The following is a 15,495-nucleotide window of genomic DNA, read 5'->3' as shown; positions in this document are numbered from 1 at the left end:
AATATGGATAGCCTACAACTTAGCTATTTGCAGCTCCCCATTGGCAAGCAGTTTTATAAACGATCATTAAGCATTAAAAAAGTAGCCTACCTATCTATCATTCGTGTTTTCCATTTGGACCCACAAACTTGCTTCCATCTTCAAAGTATATGGCAATATTTCAGCTAAGTCAAGCAGTTAAAAGATGCTTTGAAAATTTAAAGTTTACTGTTGTCTTGAAGAGCAGGCTTTCAGCACTCTGCTCGTGGGGGAGGGGCAGCCTGCACGTGAATTGCAGCGTCTCCAGCAACACAGAGTTGCCTGTGGACGCCTGTATGTAAATAATGCGGGGGGAAAAACTATCGGCGAATGCAGCGGCTTATCGGCCGATTCCGATACACGTAAAAAACGCAAATATCGGCCCGATATATCGGTCGATCCCTAATGACGAGATAGTGTACAGAAGTGTAAAGTGTCTCAATTAATATACAAGTAAATGAAATATATTAAAAGTTGACTATTTGAGTAGGACAAAAGCAAACAGGTGTAAAAGGGACTTAAAGGGCCATCACCGTTTTTTTTTTTTTTTGAGGGGGGGGGGGGGGGTACACGACGTGGTGACGTAATTGATATGCAAATTAGTATGTGACGTCATCTAGCGACATTTAACGACTTTTGGAGCTGGCTTAAGCTACTTTCCATTTTAAATAGTTGGCAACACTGATTAAAAGGTCAGACTTTAAGCTCTCAGTGGGTGCAAACCGTGTATTTCTACACGCCTCTGTTCCTGAGAAATCCCAAGCTAAACAGTGTCTAGTTTTCATCAAAATCGCTGTTTTTTTCTAGAAATAGAGATATAACGTCTTTCACACAGTGAGGTGAAGCACACACTAATCCCGGCGCAGTGAGCTGCCTGCTACAATGGCGGCGCTAGGGGAGCAGTGAGGGGTTAGGTGCCTTGCTCAAGGTCACTTCAGACGCTATTTGTCCGGTTTAATGGGATTTTATATTGATATGAGTTCAAAAGGACAGTCAAATGACATGTGTGGGATTAACACAACACCGATACACAGAAAAATGCCTTTTAATCTTGATTAAGTTTTCTGTAATTACGTTAAATTCATAGACTGTATATATAGAACTGGACAGTGTGCCGTCTGTTAAGAGTGATGCGAGCGTTAGTCCAGAGCCCCCTGGTGGCTGGCTGCAGTACAATGTGTAACTCCGCCCATCCCCATGTATTTCAATGGCCAAGTAGCCAACATGCCGTGTCACTTTTCTCACCTAAAACTATTTTTGTATCAACAACTTTTTATTCGAAAAAATAGTTTTCAAGATGCTTCAATACACACAATTTTTCTTTTCTCGCTGAAATTATTTTTTTTAATGTTATATTAACAAATCTAAAAAGGGCGTGTTTACACCTATGATTGACAGCTGGCTGGCTGCAGACACGACGCTTTGTCCATTATGTTTTACCGTCTAGGCTGCAGACACTACCACGTCATCGCTCACTTATTTTAACGACACCTGATTTCGACACATAATCTAACCTAAATAAGTGTTGCTGTTATTATCATTAGGCTATATCTTATCACAGTCTGACTAAATACATATTGATAGTCATACATTGTGTAGTTGTTTGTAAGAGACATCGTTGTTAGTTGTGACCGATTCTTTGTGAAAAAAGATATGTGCTGTTCTTTCGTAGATGCTAAGTATATTAGCTCATAGCATGCTACATCTTGCTAGCATTAGCCAGTTGATATGTGAAGTAAAAGGGCTCTGCTATATTGATCCGAAGTGACGTTAGCCATAGTCACCATCATTTACAGTCCTACTTGTTTCAAATGGTATAACGTAACCAGTGATTGCTGCCATCATCGTTGCAACTTCATTTGAATACACTTTGTCACTGGAGAAGGCGATGTTAAGTTTCATTAACGTTAGCTAACTCTTGCTTAGTTTTGTGAATGGCAATAAACGCTACCTAGCCTGCTAGGTCGACAACCTCGGTATGCCCATTTATGAATCAGCCCGACAAATAACGTTACTTGTGTTTTAGTGAACACATTATTGGACCATAGCTTAACGTGAGGAGGGATTCAAAGTTACAAATGGCCAATTTGCTTAGTATGCTCAGAACAGCGGTATCTGAAAATGCGTTAAGGTATCGTTGTTACCTGCGATTGCACTGCTGGAGAAGCATTTTGCATTGGTATGATTTGATCAGGTCTTGCCAGTGATGTGTAAATCCTCCCGTAGACGTACATCATTTCAAAATAATACGTCTAAATTGAAAACTGTGACAACTCATTGATAGGCTCTCTCAATTAGTCTGTAATCGTATGCCTCTACCACATGCTTGCTAGTCTTTCACCAGTGAGGGTGCTCCATCAAAAATGTAATACTGCAGCCTTCATGTCAGCTGTAAAAATATGAGAACATGGACCTACTACATCAGGATACTCTGTAAACATTTTACACATAATCAGGAAGCTACTTTGCTGTTCAGTGTGTGATGTGTTTAAAGTGGTACTACGTTTAAAGAAACATTTTTATTCTTTGTTTCAAGTGCATAAGAAAATACCACATGATGATGATGATGGTTATGGTTACCCTTAACAAATACAAAACAATATAACACTTAAAACAGGGATCAATCAATAGCCTAATGAAATAAACAATGAAAATGAGGGGAAAGCAATAATAAATGATAATGCCCATTCAATCAATAATATAATAACACAAACATGGTAAGACTACATTAAGGAGAATATCAATAATAAACAATGTCAAATTAATCAACAGCCTATAATGAAAATAAAGCAGTACTACTGCATACAAACCAAAATGTATAAGAAGTGCTTAAAAGACCAAAAACTATCACAAGAACAAAGAGCACTGGGCAACTCATTCCAACATGGAACCACTGAGGAAAAGAGTCTTGAATTTGACCTATTGCGTTTAAGACTGGTCGACACAACAGACGCTCATCAGAAGACCGCAGTGGGCGGTTGGGGATGTAAGGCTTGATCATTGAATTAAAATAACAAGGAGCAGATCCAGTCAGTGTCCTATAGGCCAAAGTGAGATATTTAAATTTAATTCTGGCTAATTCTCTGTAGGGAGCCAATGGAGAGTAACTAGGAGAGGAGTTACGATGTGTCCTCTTTGGCTGATTGAAGACCAGTCATGTTGCAGCATTCTGAATAATATATCACAAAATAAATAAAAAAACATTCAATATTGATTTAGTATCAACCAATAATTATTCTGATATTAATATTCTTGTAATGTCTACATCTTTGTGTAGGCTACAGTTAAATACTAAGGAATGGCCTCTGACTTAAATACCAAGGCTAGTGGTATTTAACCGGTATTTGACCGTGGTATGGTATAGTCTACGTGATGCACAGGACTACACAGTAAACCCATTTAAAAAGCATCATCATCTCGGTATACCCATTTAAAATAGGCAAGAATACGTATTTAATAACATTTGGGGTTGCTCACAGTATACCCACCACTACAACTAACTAACTAGACTACACCACTGGTTAAATGGTGCATTGCAATTTACAATTTGTGTGAGCAGGGGCATACAGAAAGTTGAAGTTTGGGTGACATCAATAAAGAAAATAGAAACAAAGGGATGTGTACAGCCTCAAGTATGAAATATAGCCGCAAGCGGCAATGGCGGGCCCGAGCACCTGCGGGCCGCAACCCGTGACATGTCGGAATCCAACAAAGCACCGACGTGGTGCGTTTGTGAAATGTACATATTTGATGCGTGTGATACTTGTTTTTGTATTTTATTTTCTGCCACATGTACTTGCTTGGCCAGGTGGGGGCGCAATGTAAGGCAGGCCCATTGGGTGTCATCATAATCATAATATATATTAACCTGAGAAATTTCAGACCATTCATTTTAAGCAAAGAACATTTCTGATACACTGTTTGGTTGGCCAGATGGTGGCGCTATGTTAGGCATTGAAATTACACATGTGAATATCATCACAATAATGATATCCAAAATGTTTGTACACTTTCAGATCAATCACTTAAGGCATTGTACATTTCTGGCACATTTCCTGCTTGTCCAGGTGGTGGCGCTATGCCAGGCAGGCCCATTGGGTGTCTGGATATCATCATAATCATGATATCTATTAACCTGAGAAGTTTCAGACCATTCATTCAATCCACTGTGATTTATGACACATTTCCTGTTTATGTGGTGAGATATTAAAATCATATCAAATATATTACAACATTCAAAAATACCTTCACAATTTAACATCAGCGACATCTTGGTATAATGTTTGCCAAATTTCAAATGAATCTGACAAACCGTCTAGGAGGAGTATGTTCAAATTGATCATATGACATCAGTATAATTGTCATTCTTTCTGTTGCCAGTTGGTGGCGCTATGCCAAACATGCATTATGGGCATGTGAATATTATCATTAACATGGTCTTCCATGACCTGTGAAATTTAAAACATTTCAAGCCATGCATGGTTAATTATGACACATTTATTGTTTATGTGGAAGGGTATTAAAATTAATAATTTCGCCATTTCGTCAAATTACAACATATCAAAAAAATGCTTCACAATTTATCATCAGGAACATCTCGGCATCATGTATACCAACTTTGACATGAATCGGATCAACCGTCTAGGAGGAGTACGTTAAAATTGATCGATCATGTCCACAACGCACAAAATCTCAATTACCTCACTTCCTGTGGGCGTGGCTAATGGCATGTTAATACAAAAGTTGTTTGTTTTTGGGAGTTACATACACCTACCAAATTTGGTGTGTGTATCTAAAACTATATGCCAACTACAAGTCACTGTGACGTAAGGGGGCGCTATGGAGTTTCTGGGCAACGCCCGGTGCCAAGCTTTTATCCCTGTCTATTCACTGTACCACTTGATGTGTGTGCTAAATTTCATACGTTTTCGATTATGTTAACCACCTCAAAATATTTGCCAACCACGGGATCAGTCACCTAAGGGGGCGCTAGCGAGTCCCTGGGCCACGCCCGGGGTCAAGCTCTTGTACCTAACTGCGATGCATGACACCTGACGTGTGTGCCAAATTTCAAGAGTGTTCGACCATGTTAACCACCTCAAAAACAGGAAAGCAAAAAAGTGGAATAACAATAATAATAATAATAATAATAATCCTTACAAAAACAATAGGGCCTTGCGCCCTTCGGGTGCTCGGGCCCTAACTAATGATGTCACATTAACAGAAGGTTCAGAGCAGCGGCAGACCTTTCTTGGTGCCACGCAAGTTATTGAAAGTCATGTGTTTTCAGAACGTAGTGGTGCTGTGCCATGTCCCATGTATAAAGATGAACTGAACTGAAATAATCAACATTGATAATGTGTTGATTATGACAATTAAAAATAAATTACAGTAAAAAAAATAATTAAAAAAATCAATACGTAGCCTTTTTTAAGCAACACCAAAATTGCGTTTGTTAGTATTAGAACGCTGCCAGTTTCAATGACGTCACTGGCATGGTAGGACCTGAGAAGTTCTATAGGCAACAGCTGCAGCATATTATGTATACACGAAAATTAGTAATTTTAATGGCATGGGTTACAAATTTGAGCCTGTGAGGGACAGGCCTGTAGTGTCTTGACTACCACCAGATGGGTTTCAGGCTCCAGCTCAACGTTCAGTAGGATTATTTGGGTGAAAATGACTGTGTGGGCGCTGCCGGAGCATGGACACTGGAATCTATCTGCTGCAAAGCAGTGGCGAAACGTAGGGAAAATGTTCAAGGAAGCCAAAGTGACGGGGAAAATATGTTTATTTATGTATGTGTTTATTTCGGGGGGTATACATTTTGTGCAATGTACAACATAGATACATTTTGTGCGGCACATAGGCTACTGTAGACCTAGCCTAGTCATGTAGAAAACTGGACGAGGGGCGCTTGAGACAGCAACACGCACGCTGTCTCTCTGTCTCCCTCCATCCCTCACACACACACACATTGCCTACTGTACATCCTCCACACAACTGCATACTCACTCACCACCACTACATTAGGCCTATGCGAAGGCTACGGTGAATATACAAATAATCTATAGTATAACACGCATTGTCACGGCAATGTAGGCTAACGCAGTATGGACTACTCGTAACAGCAACTCACACGGGCTCTCTCTCTCCCTCCCTTGAAACTGTACAAAAACTTCGTTACCCCAAGTTGACCCCAGATACACGGAGGATACACGAGTTTGCCGTTTATTTTAGGCTAACGTTAGTGGAGAGTTTGCAGATTTTTACCTTGTGGATGTTGATATTGCACGAGTCTCTTGGATAGCAGCACTGCGAGTTAAACTCCCTCGCATCAACAATCTGCCCTGAGACGGTGAACAACTGGCTTCAGGGTGAGTAGAAAGGGACATTGGATTCTGTTTACAGACCCGCTGTGGTTTAGTTACCAGCTAGTAAACGCATTATTTTCGATCTGTGATGGTCGGAGTCATGGTTTATACTCTCTATGGTCGGAGTGCTAGCTTGTGGAGTTTGACATAAGAGTGTTTCCAAGGTAGCTGCTAGCCCTTTCCTAGGTTGATTCGTATGGTAGCCTAACACTGGACCTCATCTGAGGCTACTTCGAGATATTATTCCAAAGGGGACAGATAGGCTACTGCACGTAAAACTTTAAACGATTGAACGAACCTTCCCGGACTTTGTAATTGTGACCAGTGACTGCATTGGGTGAACGAAGCCGAAGTTGAAACTTAGGCTCCATGGCACATAGACTGTAGCCTCGTGAGACCATCCTGATCTCGCTAGCTTCAGGGTTTCACCAAAGATTGTTAAGATACTTCATCAGGAGATACTTCATCAGGAGCCACTTCCGGGAACCCGGATCGCACGAGGGGGGGCTCAAAATCCCCCTTTATGCAGAGCAGAGGCAGCGACTGCTCCATTGAAGTCTATGGGCATAGCTCAGAATTTTACCACATATGCTAAGGTTTTAGTTCTATAGAGTTAGGAATGTGAATTTCGGGCACGTTTTCATGATCCTCAAACCCTTGTGAACATTTCAGGTACATTTGTAGCATTCTTGAGCATTCCAGTCTGGAGAAAATCGACTTTATATCAGGTGTGCGCCGGTTATTTATGCTGCTGCTGTTGGGGGTTTGCAACGTACGCTCATCAATACGTCATCGACACGCCTCTTTATGCAGACAGGATTCGATCCCCATTTCGCGCCCATAGACATGAACTACAACGAAGTATCTTGCTCCGCCTTAACAATCTTTGGTTTCACTCGCAGATCAGTCTGGATACTTTCCGTTAAAGAAAATTTGGAGCAGTTCACCAAACGAACGTCCAATCAGCGTTGGCTTTGAGGCGGGGTGAGGTGTGACGCAACGAACAACATGACGGCATCCACAGAGATGAGCATAGCTATCGCGCAAGTTTTATTCAAATTAGAAAGTATTCCTGGGTAAACTGTGAAGCTATGAGTCTCAGCCATGCAGCTGGGAGGAATGAACGACACAGACATCCTCCACGGCTGATTCCAGTTCATAATGGAGGAATATACTATCTTCAGAAGTGTAGGGCCTACCGTGAAAACTTGATGGGAATTGTCGTTGATTAGGTTAATAAATGGTAAGTTAAAACATCTTAACGTTTGTCACGTTACCTAACTTAATTGTATGTTAAACGGCATTAGAAGAATACTTTGTTCATCTAATTGGTTGATTTGGCCCGTCGATAACCAACAAAGGGGGTGATAGACAGATGGTTTATCCAATCAGCTAACCAGTATGTCCGCCCCTTCCCAAAAGTTCTTCAATGAAAAGTTCCCAGATGGATATGCGAGAAAAGGGTTTTTTAAGTCAGGATATGGCAAGTCAATGGCATTTATTCGTCCAAAGTTACAGACCAGTTTCCATAGTGCACATCTTATCAATAGTTTGAATGTCGTGTGTGTTTCTGCTCATTGACAAAATAGCGTTCAGTATAATTCATCCCCAATTAATTTCCTCTGTTAAAGTGTTCGCCTTTGTTTCACTAGTTTGGTTTCATTTTGTATGAGATTTTGTGATGTAGGCTAGCCTATGATAAATGACTTATGGCCAATATGTAACTCAGCTAGGCCTAATGTTAGTTTCCTCAGCCATGTCAGCTAGCCTCAGACTCAGAGCCATATAAAAAGAGAGTTGCGACACTCTTTGAAGTCGCCGCCACGCGGTCACGTGGTTCACGTAAGCTTCAACAGTTCCAAACAGCTCTTTGCGTGTCGTGTTATTTCAATGGGATAGACAGCAGCAAGTGCGTTATTGAACGTGAAACATTACAACAAACCAAAAACGAGTGTTATTACGTGTTAGCATGCTTACATTATACTGTCAATTATATATTGCGAGTATAATTAGTTTGCAACATCAATCTAAAATATGTTCTTTGGTAGTTCTAACATTGAACGTTTGTTGCCTTGCTGGACATTAGCTGTTATTGGATTCCTACATTTGCCTGTATCACGCTACATATACTTTACTTACATTGTCAAAACGTAGGCTATGCATTTTGTATCCTTTTTGTGTGTGAACATCAGATCCAGTGTCCTTTTCAGTTCGTTTGGTAAGATGAAGATGAAGGTGCACCCCACCCCCCCAAATCTGCACAACTTTGATCATTGTAAGACTAGCAATAAACGTCTATCAAATATATAAATGGCATTCAGTAGCCTAACAGCTTAAATTTTAAAAGTTTGATCAATGCATTAAATCTGTTCAGTTCTTTTAGAGAAATAGCATAAAGGTGGGCACCACACAGCCTTGGTAACATTTTAAGAGTAAGCCATAAACATGTCAAAAACACATAGGCTAAATAAGAATCAAACAACTTTAAATGTGAAAAATTTGATTCATACTGCAAGATAAGACACCCACTGTTTCAATAACACACTTGTAACTCAATAAGCAATCAACTATTTCAATAAAATATTTATAACTTATAACTTATATTTCAGCCGGCTGGTGACACTACAGCATGAAAAGGATGACTGATGTTAGGTTTTCAATAGAATTTTTATTAAGTTTTCAATGTGTGTTTAAAACAAGAACAGGAACAAATGCAAAAAAGACTGGGAGGGAGGTATGGTGACACTGCAACATAAAAAGAAGGTCTGACACTCATTTAGGTTTCCAAAAAATAAAAAGATTTCAGTTTCCAAAGTTTGAACAACAATTGTGTGAACTACACAAAAGACACAAGTGGAAGGGATGGGTAGCCCTGTACTCTGTACACCTATAAGAGGGACATGGTAAGGAGGATGCAACATTTGGCTGGAGTCGGGAGTGTTATGGGAGGTCTGGAAGATGCTGGATCAACACAACTCCATTTGTGTAAGGGCCCCATCGTGTGGACCTCAAACATAAAAAATGATCTTATCTGACCATTCCAGTCATATATCGCACACCCTTTTTGTCCTCTGCATCCTTGGTCCTGGATAAGCAGAACAGGCACAGTGGAGAATGGAGGGAGAGAACAAAGCAGGTAACACTCAGTGTATACTTGGGACAACACATTAAGTAAGTAGCAGAAACCTAAGCAAGAGGCCATCTCCAGCAAGAGGCCAGCAAGAGTTTTACATACCCATACACAGCTAACCATTTGCAAGGCTGGTTGGGGGTGCCACAAGTCCACACAAAAACTATAACAATAACAACATGAAGAATGATTTTGTTGGGGATTACTTTCAGAGTGATCTATGCCCTATTAACCTGACTACACTTTTCAGTTATCCAAAAAAAGACATTTGTCCTACTTACAAAGATCACTGAAAACTAAATGAACTGAAACCGATCATCAGTTGGAGCAAAAACTACTAGGCTACTATACAGACGCTATACCTACTGTCCCACGACCACGCTCCTGCCACACTCGCCTACTGCTTGTGCCACTGTCCCGTTTGGAACAGTGAACAGTAGTGGCACAGGACTGGGCTGGCAAGGGACACAAGAGCCACGCACCAGTAACAACAACAATAACTTATAATAGTCTAGGTTTTGCTCCTACTGCTTCCCCTGAAATTCATAATTGAAATCCCCTCGTTCACGAGTCGTGGACACTAGCCTATATCATGTCATGTTCAGCCCACGGTTCAGTTCATAACGCCATAAAACTCGCCATCTAGCAAGCTAGTCTATATCAGGTTTAAAGACAATAATCACATTAATTTCCTCCATTTTTCACCTGAAGAGCGTTAATCACAAACCCATTGATAACCAGCACATCTGAATATAGAGTTACCATGCTGTATGGAATGTATTTTATCAATGTAGCATTTAATATGAGAACAGCTTTCGAGTTCCCCCTCATAGCATGTCTAACGTTAACACTATGTATGTGAATGAGCTGACTAGCTAACGTAAGCTAGTAAGCTAACGCAATCAGGTTTGAAAAATATAGCATTATAAACATAATAAAAATCTGTTGACAACCAACCTATCATCTAAAGTTGCCCTACTACAATAGGCTAACCAAATGTATTTTGTCTGAAATTCATTATTGACGTAGGAACGTTATCTTTAAGCTAGCCTCTCTCCACATCAAGGTTTGCAGGCTAACTTTTGGCTTTAAAATTTCGGTCAACATTTAAGCTATAAATATCAGTTAAACAAGCAGCACAAAATCCTCAAAGAACAATACCAGTATCTACTAGTGCAGTTGGTATAGGAAATGCATATGACAATTAAAAAAACGACGTCGTACATTCGTCTACTTACCACTGACAATATCAGGCAGAAAGCAATGGAAGTGAATGGGGCTACAGCCGTGAATGTCAAAGTTTGGAACTGTTGAGCTCAGCATAAAGCGGAAGTAGCGTGGAAAAAGCGCCGCCATTGTTTCCTATGGAAGTCTATGGGAGTGTCGCAACTCTCTTTTTATATGGCTCTGCTCAGACTCATTATCTGCTATGGCTGCTAGTGCTAGTGCAGAGTAGCTTACCATGCCAGTGACGTAGCCGATTATTGAAATCCAACATGGCGGCGCCCGTGTAACAACACCACTTTCAACGTACAGTTTTATCCCTTTTAATAAATTCAGCCATTTTAATCATTGTACCAATGAGAAGAAATAAAATACATCTGTTATATCACCTTTACTTCAAATTCCAGTTCAGTTCATCTTAAGGGGCTTCAGGTTGATCCAGTGACGGTGGGTGATGTCAGGGAGATGGATGTCAGGGGACTTGGAGAAAGGGGGAGGACATGCCACCTCAGACCACCCCAGCCAAACCACTTCACGTAGGCATTCCCTTGCTTGCAGACTAATGTAGACCATGGAGACCACCTTGCCGCCACCTCCAGTACATTCAGCCATCACCCATATCTTACCTGCAAAAAGGAAAGTTACAATAAAGTTTGTCAGACAATTTTACAACATTACAAAGCATCTAATCAGGCACTCAACACCACTAGTAATACCAATTAATTCAATATATGTGTGCAATAAACTTCACAACCTACCTAATGTTAACTACACATTTAAATATGCGGTGTGAATGTTATTAACTTGCATCAGCTTGAAAAATAACGTTATCAGTATGACTGATCATGGACGTTAGATGACAAACTACAAACTAAGATCTTTCTCAAATGTTAACCGATATCCCTGAGAAGTGACTAGCTCTTGGCGTAGACTAGTGTTTAATGCAGGCGTTTCATTTATCGATCATTCACTTATGCGGTCTACAACTACCGACCTAGCGATCTATTTTTTACAGTCTATCTATGCTACCGACCTACCATCACAGAAGTAGCTCTAACAGAGGTGTCTGTCGTTAACGTTAGAAAAAATGCAACGCTGGCAAACTGGCTAGTAGTTACATTAACATGAGGTTGAGGAGGTCCATGCTTCACATTACGTTAACTTGCGTTGCTTTATCACATCATACCGTTGCTTTATCACATCATACTGTACTTACTGTCTAGTGTTATTAATCCCCATGTACAGTCAATGGTTACTCCATGTTGAGATGGCATACATTGAGATATTTGAAAACAGCAACAACTAAAACCAAGTATATCATGCATCGACTGTTACGGGAGCTGTGTGCTAATCTTCACTTCAATGACTAACTTAGCCTCCTGTTAACGGTAACGTTAATGTAGCTGCTAACGTTAGCATGTAATTCGCTGTCCGTATTTCTGTTGTTAGCTCATTAGTATTCACCATACTAAATTGTCACAGTCTATAATCAACATAATAAGCTCTCTTAGACGTATTCAAGAACACCAATAGACAAAAAAAACTTTTCAGTTGATACGGAACACTTATCAGACAAGAACAAACCGATTGTTGTTTGTACTGTTTAGCTAACTCACAGCCGCAAAATTCATCCAGCCAGCTAGTGCTAGCCTTCGGCGCCGAGTCGACCTGCGTTGTGGAAAGGAGAAGGGGGCGGGTTTCACTTGACAAAGGGCGTGTTTAACTCGCTGAGTGGCAACTGAGTGGGCGTGCCTGACCGCGACTCCTCTTCACTGCGCATGCTTCAACTTTTGCTGCGCAGCCGCACTTCAAATTGGCTCCAAATTTTCCAAGATGGCGTCGCCTCGGCGGCTTCAATTCCATAGAACACTGCAGAACGCAGCCACACTGTCCAGTTCTATATATACAGTCTATGGTTAAATTAGATTAAATTCTCTCGTCCCAGATCTCCACTATTTTAAAGCAAAGGGTTAACATTACTCCTTAGCAAACTATAACGAAAACAGTGCTCCACCACATCTGTGGATTAAGCCACACAGTCAACTCTATGTAAGTAAGATAAATAAGGATGTTAATTGTTTGGAGCATTGCCAGCATTATATAAAATGATTGTCACTTGGATGAGACTTGTAGATAACTAACGTTAGCATAGTTAGCTAACCGCTGCTAATAACGTGCTAGCTTCGTCACGTCAGAGAAGCATGGGGCTGTGCTATAGATCAGTGGGCTGTGCACAGTAGTATAACATTTATTCACCATATAATAATAAAGTTGAAGTGGCTCTGCAATTTAGGGGATGTTTCCATTTTTTGGCAGCACCATGTTCCTTACATGACATGGCCCAGTGTCCTAACATGCATGATCTATCTAGCACAGCTAATATTAATATCAGTGAATCACACTCGCCTCCCTTTTAAGTTTGTCACCCAACAAAGCTAGATATGAGTTTTTATACATGTGTCTCCATGTCATACTGCAGTCTTTCAACAGATTGTAAATGATTGAAAATTAATTTAGGTCCGTGGCTCTCTAAAAGAGCCTCTTGTGCTGTAACTTTTACAGAGTTTGACGGGCGTAGTAACAATAACTAGGGGGCGTGGCTTTTGCGAACGGTCAATTAATCACCAAACGTCTTATAAACAAGTATTGCCAGGAGCAACACCTTGCAAAAAATGATAACAGTAGGCCTAGGCCTTTATATGGCTCTGCTCCTGCCTAGATTCAAACTCAGAACTAGTAAAAAAAATCAGAAATATTCACAAGGTTTCTGGGCAGCATAATTATGTTCTGTTAGCAAGCGAACTTCTCATGACTACCGACAAAGTAGCCTACTGCCAGCTGACGAAGCTCTCATTTTAAAACATTACTGAGAGACAGGCACTGTACAATCAAGAAAGCTTGCCACTGAATCCAAAACTATGTTTAACATTATGTACAAAGCTTAGGCTACAGTGGACTAGCATGTTGCAGGGGCTGCTAAAAACACAGAAACGCACTGAAAACTCGGCCAATCACAGCCCTTGCTGTCGAATGCGCCGTCTGGTTCGACCGTGGAACGCCGCAGCGGACTATGCTGCCCCCAAGCGGCTGCAGTTGTACTTACATTTCACCCAGCTGCGTGAATCACCTTGATCGTGACTGAAGTGTCAATTTTTAACTGGGACCCTCTGTTGGCCTATACAAATTATATTATATATTACTACTGTTTCTATCCCTTTTCTCCTATCCTTTCCTCAATTTCTTATCTGGCACGAGAGATACAGTCAGTTCGTCACACTCACGTCACTCTTGGAATATATACTGCAGCGCAGCCGTTGAAGTTCAGTTCAGTTCAACCAGAGTCAACCACAAGGAGTAACGTTAGGCAGTAGCTTTGCAGGGCTCCGTTTTGCTGTTAAGACTTTAAAGGTCTCATCTCATCGTTTTTTCATTAATTTTGCAGTGGTCTGTAGTATTGATGAATGCACTGTGAGCCGGTTTTGGTGAAAAAAAAATGCTGTCCTGCGTCTGTTTCATGCTGTTCTAGCTTGGTAGGGAAGGTGGGCGGGGAGGAACGACTGGATTTCGCCTCTAGTCATGAATATTAACGACATGCTAATGAATTCACCTCTGATTGGCTAACAGCACTGTGACACTCCCTCCCCTCCAGTGCGTAGTGCAATCCAGTGAGTAGTGCAATCGAGGATTCTATCTGCCTCCGCTCCATACAACTTTACAGTCCTAAAACTTTTACAGTTTATGGCTAAAACGCGAGTCGAAAATGTCTTCTGAGATAGGCTACAGCCTAATGCATTTGATCCCGAATCCGAGAAGGAAGAAGAGATAGCAGAAGACCCGCTTCCTGATCGTTTGTCGATGACTGTTTCAGAATGGTAATATTTTTGCATGTCAACTTACATTGTCTTCTAAAAGAGGTGAACGTTTGTGGCGATCGTCATGTTTTCAAGTTGTAATAAACATAAAATAAAGACTTGGCCTACAGACTTGGCCTACAGATCCTTTGTCAGCTGCTGGGGTTATTTAGGTAGAAAAGTCCGAGTTGTTATTCCGGCTTGTGTTGTCCTACGGATCCGAAGGGAGTTCCCAGACACAGAGGGCCAATATGTTGGCTTTAGGGCTGCCCTTGCCTAAAGCGAGATGTCTAGCAGCCACAGCTTCTGTCAGTGGAGGATGGTAGAATGCTGAGGACAGGGCATCAGGAACAGGGATTTTTTGGAGCTCCTCCATGTAAGGCAGGGGGTTGGGGACTATCTCTTCAAACACCCCAGCAATCAGGTTGTGGATGTAGCCTGGAAGAAAATGTTCAATGTAAATATGTACATAATGTCTCCTCGATATTAAACCGTTTTATTTGGCTTTCAAGAATGGCAATAAATAGTTTGTGTTTGAGTTACTTACAGTGTGTTGGTGTTGATTTTACTGGCTTCACAGTGTGCCCCCCCTTTTTGGCTTTTGGGAAATGTAAGCTGTTTCCTCAAGTCGTTCTTGCCTGAGTGCGGCCAGCGTTTTCATTGAAGTGCATTGCTGCCAGATATAGTCTAAAAAACAAAATAGGCTGTAATGACAAATCACTATCCTACCAATATTGGTTACTTCCAAACCAACAACATCAAATTTGATAGTAATTGATCAGTGCAGAAGATTACTTTTTCTCTTAACTGTAAGCATTTCTTGCAAAATCCCTTTACACATAGTGGTTAGTGTAGATGTGACAAAACATACCTGCACAACATCCCAATGAAAGGAAAG

The 15,495-nt window shown here is 40.9% G+C and overlaps 2 protein-coding genes and 1 long non-coding RNA gene across 3 annotated transcripts in view; 2 read left to right on the top strand and 1 right to left on the bottom strand.

Annotated features, from left to right (window-relative positions):
- Positions 1–15,495, top strand: part of LOC143121097 (NACHT, LRR and PYD domains-containing protein 3-like) — a 295,171-nt gene that overhangs the window by 80,697 nt on the left and 198,979 nt on the right. The window lies entirely within an intron of this gene.
- The window catches only part of LOC143124083 (uncharacterized), a 72,597-nt gene that overhangs the window by 27,902 nt on the left and 29,200 nt on the right, over positions 1–15,495 (top strand). The window lies entirely within an intron of this gene.
- Positions 9,305–10,929, bottom strand: LOC143120200 (uncharacterized). The gene is made up of 3 exons (XR_012986336.1): positions 10,761–10,929; positions 9,628–9,685; positions 9,305–9,477 (listed from the first exon to the last, which is right to left on the bottom strand). It is a non-coding gene; the product is annotated as an uncharacterized LOC143120200 (long non-coding RNA).

Source organism: Alosa pseudoharengus, unplaced genomic scaffold (genome assembly GCF_046254945.1).
Source record: "Alosa pseudoharengus isolate Yale_2024_CS ecotype anadromous, Long Island Sound unplaced genomic scaffold, YU_APseudo_1.1 YU_APseudo_1.1_scf_1, whole genome shotgun sequence".
NCBI classification, from domain to species: domain Eukaryota; kingdom Metazoa; phylum Chordata; class Actinopteri; order Clupeiformes; family Clupeidae; genus Alosa; species Alosa pseudoharengus.
The sequence above is the reverse complement of the archived record's forward strand: the minus strand, read 5'-3'. Positions and strand labels throughout refer to the sequence as shown.